The following is a 7476-nucleotide window of genomic DNA, read 5'->3' on the forward strand; positions in this document are numbered from 1 at the left end:
CCGGTTTTCACTATGACCGGCTTGTCGTAGACGTCGGCCGGCTCGGGGCCGAGGCGGAGAAGGCGAAGGCGGAGGCGACGGGAGTCCGGCAGGCGCTCGACGAAGCCAGCCGGCTGCGGGAGTAGCTGGCGGGCGACAAGAGCCGCCTCGAGGCCGAGGTGGAGCGCCTCAAGGCGGAGGCCGCCAAGTTCGTGGAGGCGCAACAGGCCCTTGCCGAGGCGGACCAGCAACGCGGCAAGCTGGCGGACGACAAGGGGCAGCTCCAGGCCGACGTGGAGCGCCTGAAGGCGTTGGTGGCCACGGCGGAGGAGACCCGGCAGGGGGAGACCCGGCTCCGCAAGGAGGCCGTGAAGGCGGCCGAGGACTAGGACGCCGAGCTGAAGGCGGCCCTTGCCAAGGTCGCCGACCTGGAGAAGGCACTGGAGGAGCGTGACCGCACTATTGCCCGGGAGCGGCGCGGTACGTTGCTCGAAGCGCAGCACCTGGAAGAGTTCTTCTCCAGTAAGTGCTTTCCTTTGATTTCGTTGTTGCCGGGTTGGGACTCCGGCTTTTCCCCCCTTAGTAATTTTCTTCTAACTTGCGTTTCTTCTCAGCAGGGGCCTTTTCGGAGACACGCCAGCTGGCGGAGGAGGCGGTCCGCTTCCAGGGCGACCCGCAAGGGGTCGTCGGCTCTGGGACTGACCCGCGGGTGGCCTGGACCTTCCCGGAGATCGTTTCCGCTGCCGAGGCCCGTCTGCGAGTCTTGAGCGAGCGGATGGGGCGGCTCTCTGAGGTCGGCGCGGCGATGACGGCGACCCTCTGGCCGGGTGCCGTCGCGCCGACCAGCTTCACGCGGCTGGCGCGGTGGTTGGAGGCGGGCCCGGACCGCCTTCACGAGTGGCGGGTTTCCGCCGCTCGTGCCGGCGCCGAGATGGCGCTCCGGTTCGCGGTGTCGTGGCATCCGGACTTGGCGCTGGATGCGTTGATGGGCCAGCGAGCCGGCTCGGAGGGCCAGCTGCAGGCGGAGGCCGGACGGATCGCCGCCCGGGCCAGCTACATTGCCGGGTTCTCCTTCCATGACGAGTTCTAGCCGGAGCGGGCGGAGGATGGCGGGGTCGTTCCTGCCGACGACTACGGCCTACTTCTGGACGACCCAGAGGGCAGCTCCAAGGAGACGGGCGTTTTCCGCGACGCGGACGCCGGGGAGGAGGATATCGGCACCTCTGCGGACCCGGGGGCTGCGCGCTCTGGCGGAGGCGACGCCTGATTTTTAACTTATAAAAAATTTCTGTTAGGTACCAGGTCTACCCACCTACTGGGGGTTGACTGGGTGTAATGAACTCTGGCCTTGGGCCTATTTAAATTTATGATGTATGAGCTGCGTGAATGTCTGCGCCTTTGCTTCTCGTTTTTGGAGCTGTTTTCTTGCAATCTTCCCCCTTTGGGCCTCCCCCCGCGAGTCTGACGGCCGAGGCTCTGTTCCGTGACAAGGGGTTCGACTTTTGAGAGGAGCGTACAGTACTTGGGCTTTCGAAACGTTGAGCGCGAGCGAAACACCCACTGGGCCGGCTGGCGGCAATCCGGCTGGGCCGGGTTGGCGGGCAGCCGGTCGTGTGACAGCTTAAAGTGGTGAGGCCGGGTCGAGCGATCCGGCGGTATGCAGGAACTTCGTGGATGCTTGCGCTTTTGCTTTTCATCTTTAGAGCCGTTTCTTGCAACTCTCCCCCTTTGGGCCTCCCCCCCGCGAGTCTGACGGCCGAGGCTCCGGTCCGTGACAAGGGGTTCGACTTTTGAGAGGAGCGTACAATACTTAGTCTTTCAAAACGTTGAGCGTGAGCGAAACACCCACTGGGCCGGCTGGCGGCAATCCGGCAGGGCTGGGTTGGCGAGCAGTCGGTCGTGCGGCAACTTAAAGTGGCGGGGCCGGGTTGGGCGACCCGGCGGTGCTTGACTCGGTGTTCCTGGCGCGCTGGTGCTTTGGGTCTCATGTGCTTGCCAGCCGACAGCTGAAGCCGGATCTGTGGCTTAGGGCGAAGTGAGAGGCTATGGCAATCCAACGCGGTTGAGAACCGCTAAGAAAAACGACGGGTGGCCAAGCCGGCCAGCCCCCGAGCCCCTCTTTGGAATAAAACATAACTGTGTGTGGAAAAAATCTTCTCAAACACTTCAGTTTGCACCAATGCACACTACACTAACAAAGTAACAATACATGTTTCTCCCTTTGCCCCACAATCTAAAGGGTTGATTTTTTTGTAAGTTTAACTTAGACCAACAACTAAACTAATAATTAGTTAGTTATAAGGTACATAAGTGATAAAAACAAATCATCACTTACACAAATCTTTGCAGTTGGAGGCCAAGGAAGTAAATAAAAGCTAATCACCACAAAGAATCACACAGTCTTCACCAAGACCTTTGTTTGGTGCCACTGTTATGAATCCATCATCAGGATTGTTCTGGCGTTGTTGCCAGGGAGGGGAGCTAGAGTCAAAATATTTCTTAGTTCCTGCATTAATTTTTCTTTAGTTTCTTGTATTCAATTTCAGGTTTAACAATGAGTGATATGTTTACAAAGGGTAAAGCATTATCATTGCCTTGGACTTTCAAAACAATTTCTCTGCATGGAAAGCTCCCGCTGTGATGGGAACATGTGTTGGCATAGCATATATTCCTGCGTGGTTAGCGTATTATCTCCGCTAATTTGATAAGTTTTCTAGAATAGACCGATGTGGTTCTCTTGTATAGTTGACAACCTTATATTGTGTATTATGTTCTATATAATCTTTGGAAGACAACGTCCATATGTGTGGAAAATCTTCACAAACACTTCAGTTTGCACCAATGGACACTGCAGTAACAAAATAAGAGTATTTGTTTATGCCTTAGTACACAATCTAAAGGGTGGACAAACATTAAACGTTCAACTTAGACCAATACTTGAACTAACTATTAATTAGTAATAAGATACAAATGTGATACCAAGGGAAAAAATCACCGCTTATGGAAAATCTTTCCACTTGGAGGCCCAGGAAGTAACAGAAAAGCCATTCACCACAAAGAATAAATCACACAATCTTCACCAAGACCTTTTTCTGGCGCCACTGTTATGAATCCAACATCAGGATTTTTGTGGCTTTGTTGTCAGGGAGGTGAACGCTAGAGTTAGTATTTTCTCTTAGTTCATGTATTTATCTTTCTTGAGCTTCTTGTATTCAATTTCAGTTTTTAGTTTGTTGCCCTTGCTTATGCAACACTTGAAAGCAACAAAAGATTTTTTATTGGTTTTACATTCTTATGTTTATTACCAAGGATAACGAAATAGTGGTAATTTTATTTCTTGCTTGCTAGGAGTACATTTTTTATGCTTTAAGAATGGATGATATCCTCACCAATGGTTTGGCATCACCTCTTTTCTTGGATTTAGAGAACAATTTCGCCATATGGCCAGCTATTGGTGTGACGGGAACACGTGTTAGCATGGCATATATTCCTGGATGCTTAGCGTATTATCTCCACCAATTCGATATGTTTTCTAGAGTATATCGATTCAGTTACATTGTACAATTGATAACGTTACGTTTCATATTATGTACTATATATTCTTTGGAATACAGTGTTCCATATGTGTGGAAAATCTTCTCAAAACACTTCGATTTGCACCAATGTACACAATACTAATGAAGTAAGAGTGTATGTTTCTCCATTCGCCCCATAATCTGAAGGGTGGACAAACGTTAAAGCTCAACTTGAGCCAACAATTGAACTGACAAATAGTTATTTATAAGAAACATAACTCCTACTGTTTGGAAGTGTTTATAAATGTAACTACATTGTATTATTTTTATGTCATAACACTCAAAATTAGCATCATCATCGTCGTCGTCGTCATCATCATCATCATCATCATCATTATTATTATTTCTATTATTCCAGAACAGAAGTTCCCTAGGCCTCTACATCAGATGATGCACACAACTATCTTTATTAAAGAAACGAAGCATTCATTCAAAACTGTATTAAAAGAAAACAAAAGGTCCGACACAACCAGTCGATAACAAATTACTAAATAGTCTGCTTCATCAGTTTTGTCTTTCATCCACTACTTAGATTGTGAAACAGAGGAAGTAAGAGCATGTACAGCCGGACCTAATAAATCCAGCCCCCTAAACGTCTGTAAACATGTCCACATACAGTGACCGACCACCCCTCAAATGTCCATGTCCCCGGCCGTGTATCTTATTTGCAACCCTCAAATCCATACACTCTCATGCAACGTAAAATAAACATACATACTTCATGTAGATCACACACATAGCAACATTATACATGCCATCGGATTACCAAAAATTGGCATGTTCCAAATACTAAGCTATGGACAAATTTCACCAACAACTGCCCTTGCCCTTGCTTTTGCCGTCATTATCACGAAAGTAGCGGTTGAAGCACAATATGGATCGAGCCAGATCTACTGAATGTCAGAGTTGTCCGATCCGTCACTCGCATCCTCCTTCTCCTAGTCCTCCTGTTTTGGGGATAGTCCAGCGAGGGCATTGACCTCTCGGGTTTGCTCCTTTCCGAGGGCACGTGCCATCCGGGCTTGCCGCTTCGTGAGGATACGAGCTCGGTGGGCATCCTTGATCTCTGAGGGAGCGTGTGACATGTCCTCCGTTGTTTGCCACGCCTCTCCCTCGGTCAAGCCCCCTGGTGCATCCAAGGGGAGGCATCTAGTGGCATTGACCTCAGACTTGGAGCCCAACTTTGCAAGGACGAGGCTCCACTACAGGGGTTGTGTCGTCACACTGGTCAGGCGCCTTGAGCTACTGGCACAGGCGGACGCAATGGATTCCCTGTGGAATGACTCAGTCCACGGTGCACGGGCAGATTCCTCCACGGAGCGGTAGAGACCTAGGTGGACAGCCAGCTCCTCCTCGTCCCTGCATGGGACGACGTCCCATTCGATGGATTGAAAGTTGTCGGAGTCTGATCCACTGCCCACCATGCCGGAGGAGGCCGGAGATCGCCAAAGAGGAGCTGGGAGAGGGCAGAGCTGCGCAAACTGGATGTGGGGTGGAGCGGCAAGTGGTTAGGGTTTCGTCCGGACGTGGATATGATGGGGATATTTATGGGGTGGGGGTGGGCCGGATCCGACGTGGCGAACATGCTGAGACGTGCGCGGGCATCCCCATATCCGCCCCCAAATATGGGTTGAATATAAGGGGTTCCGGTCAATCCGGATGTATAGGGCCGATATAGGGGTGTGACTAGGTCGCGATTTCTTAACCAACCACTAACCGGGCCGTCCGCCCGGACATATAGGGGCAATATAAGGGGTCTAGTTGTAGATGCTCTAATGTTCATACATTAGGCAAGCGATCCAGTGTATCAGGTGCCAATGCAAACGACCACTTTCCTTTTGTGTTTGATCTGAGACTCTTGGTAGCAGATAGAGAAGGAGCCAAGGAGGCAGACATACGGGGTGACTGTAAAGTGAAAGGCCAACCTGGTTCGGCATCTCTGCAGCTCTAGGCTGTCGCCAGATGACTAGATATGTGAAAAACGAAGGACCAGATGGATGGCTAGACATGGATGGAGTGAGGGACAAGTTTCAACATTTTATCGTCTAGACTAGAAGATGAATTTTCATTTCTTATCAGTATCTCACATTAGTGGAGACTGGAATGGTGTATATATTGGAATTGCTGCATGGCGAATGATCTAACATTCTGACTCAATACTCTTCCTGCGATGCTGCCCACGTTCAGACCTGAGCCTTCCGAGGTCTCCTCACCCAGAACCAAGCCCTGCATGGTAGCCCAAAATGCAAGGTTCCGTGTGAAAGGTACAGCTGATACCAGGTGCAATTCGTTGCTGGACATTGCGCAAGATGTTCTGTTGGCTGAGGAATGGATTGCAGCTGGCAGAATCTATGGGCTGTAACAGAATAATCATCAGCTCGGACAATCTAGAAGTGATCAATATCATGAAGGATGACGCCCCGCTGCACGGATAGCAGCGTCGACCTTCATTGCTGCTACTAGATCCCTTGGTAGGGATTTGTGTTTTTGTGAAGGTGGTTGTATATGACTATATATGAGCGTGGTTATTCTGGACCCGTATATTGCTCCTGATTTGGCCAATTTTGGGCGAAATACCAAGACCGAAGAACTTGGTTAGATGACCCTTCCCTCTGTTATACCTCTTTTGGTGAATGATGTAACGCTATTAGAAAATGAATAAAAGAGGTTCTTAAGGTTTCCATGTCAAGAATGAACAAGCTATGCACACGTAATGTCTAACTAAAATAGCAGCTTAAAATCAGTTTAAACAAACACAGTCATCTCAAGCAATCAAATCAATCCCGTTAGTCGTTTATTTCTTTCTTCGTTGCTTGTAGGCGCCAGTGTCGCGTTGAGTTCATGACGGGGCCGGTGCTGGTATTGCCGTCGAGTTGTTTATTAGTGGCCACAACGTACCCATGGTGAGTTCACCGGGCTGGCATGTAAGAGTATCTACAGCCGAGCTCCTCAAATGCCTCCTACAAGTCCGGTCAGATGGCTCGGTCAGTGACTGGTCACGAAATCACGACCCAGCCGGATCCTCAAACCGTCCCTATACATCCGGGTTGAATGGCAGTCACCCCCCCCCCCCCCCCACCCCCCCATATATATCCAGTCCATATCTGGGACGAATATGGAGAGGCCCGGGTGCACCCGGACATGTCTGCCATATCGGACCGGCCCACGCTGGCCCACTCCCCACATATACCCCACGCCGGACGAACCCTAAACCATTTGTCTAACACTCTCAAACAGTCCACAATCCACTTCACGTCTCCTCCCCTCCCCTCTCCGTCCCGTGCCCTCCGCTCCCCGCCTCTCCGTCATGTTGAGCGTCGGCAACGCGATCAACAGCAGATCCGATAGCGACACGAACCCCATCGACTAGGACGGCTTGCTGCGCTCGAAGCACGAGGAGGAGCTCGCCCTTCATGTCACATTAGCACGGTCATGGGTGGACATAGACGGGAGCTTGAGCTCCGCGCCATCCCCTGTCGCTCGGCGTCGACTTCGCGTGCTCCGCGCTGGAACTTATTCGCCACCCACCTCCCACCCCTCCGGACGCTTTTCTTCCCTAACAACGGTGGGTGCTCATGCCCTAGCCAGCCTAGATCCCTTGTAGATGGACGGCAGAACCGAAAGCGTGCGCTGCACGCCGCAAGAGGCAATGGGCAAGGGAGAGGCCGGCGGCGGAGGAGGCAACTCCTCTTGCAGGTCACGTGTGTCCACACCCGCATTGGTAGATCCGGAGGAGAAGCTCCTGCTAAAGTCCTCTGCTGGTTGGTGCCCAGGGATGAGACGAGCGCGAGGCGCCTCCGTCGCAAGAACTAGAAGGCGCTCGGCTTGGCATCAAGGAGTCCAAGCGCCTCCCTGCAGAGAGGACGGTTGGCGACACGAAAGCGGCCCGGCTTGCAAAGGAGAAGAGTCGCGCTTGCCCGTC

Source organism: Aegilops tauschii, chromosome 5 (genome assembly GCF_002575655.3).
Source record: "Aegilops tauschii subsp. strangulata cultivar AL8/78 chromosome 5, Aet v6.0, whole genome shotgun sequence".
Classification (NCBI taxonomy): Eukaryota; Viridiplantae; Streptophyta; class Magnoliopsida; order Poales; family Poaceae; genus Aegilops; species Aegilops tauschii.